A 1,305-nucleotide genomic window follows, 5' to 3' on the forward strand; every position below is an offset into this window, starting at 1 on the left:
ACACACACACACACACACACACACACACACACAGAGTGGAGGTGTTCTGACCTGCTTTATAATTCTCTTCACATTTTCTGGCGTTTAGCTGATTGAGGTTTAGATTAAATGATGATGACGAAACACCTTGTTCAAGGGCACGTCAGCAACACACACACACACACACACACACACACACACACACACACACACTGAACTGTCGTCAGTGTTTGCACAGTTGTTGCAGTCGAGACACATTTCTGCTTTGCTCTCTCTGACCACAGCTGCATGTTTCTCACTGAAAACTGTAGGTTTTTGCTGTTTGTGCAGATAAAAAATAAAACAAAGTAGATTTGTCACTATTTTCCAAAACCACTAATATGAAAATGATATTTGTCTTTTTCTCACATTAAAAATCTGCACATCTGTACATTTTTATGTAAAGTAACGTGAGTGTTTGCTGAAGAACTAAAGATGTGAATGTAACTGGAAGAGGAAACAGTGTCGTTGACAAAGAATCTGAATTCAATATGGATACACCCTGAACAATAAGGTCATGACCTTATTATCCAGCATATTACATCAGGGCATCCCTACTTTTTTCGTTCAACAGCTTTAGGCGACTAAAAGTTCTTAATTTGAGTCAGATATATATTAGTTTTATGGTTAAAAGACACATGCACACATATTAATTTCTATTTTTAATTAATATTTTTTGTTGTCCAACAAAACAAGAAGTTTATTCTATTAGGAAACTGAAAAAAAAAGGAAGAAAATATTCACATTTGAGGAGCTGAAAATTTCCTTAAAACTTTGTTTTTGTGGCAGGAACTATTTTTGAAAACTGTTCTTGCCGATGCGTTCAATGACGCTCTGACATCTGTGATTTGACAGCACAAGAGAAGAGGAGAGCGGATTCACAGTGTCCTCCTGGGTTCGTGACAGTTTTCAGCAGTGACAGCGTTTGCACATGAATGCACCGCTGTTTAAAAAGCCAGCTCTGAACACACACTTGAATGCACCACCACGCTGTGTGTTCTCACTGTGTGTGTGTGTGTGTGTGTGTGTGTGTGTGTGTGTGTGTGTGTGTGTGCAGGTCAGCGAGGGTCACTGAACTCAACTATGAGTGTGAGCACAGGGATGCTACACCTTAATTCCTTCTTACATCACACACACACACACACCAGCATTACTCAGCACAACGCACACACACCTGATACTGAAAATACCAAGTGAATAGAATAAAGCAGATTACAGTGGAATACAGTAGACACAAATAAACAGGTACTTACTCTGTATAATCTAGCTCTATAATTCTATTTCACT

This window comes from Seriola lalandi, unplaced genomic scaffold (assembly GCF_002814215.2).
Source record: "Seriola lalandi dorsalis isolate HSWRI2012SDOR001 ecotype SW California unplaced genomic scaffold, Sedor1 jcf7180002052872, whole genome shotgun sequence".
NCBI classification, from domain to species: domain Eukaryota; kingdom Metazoa; phylum Chordata; class Actinopteri; order Carangiformes; family Carangidae; genus Seriola; species Seriola lalandi.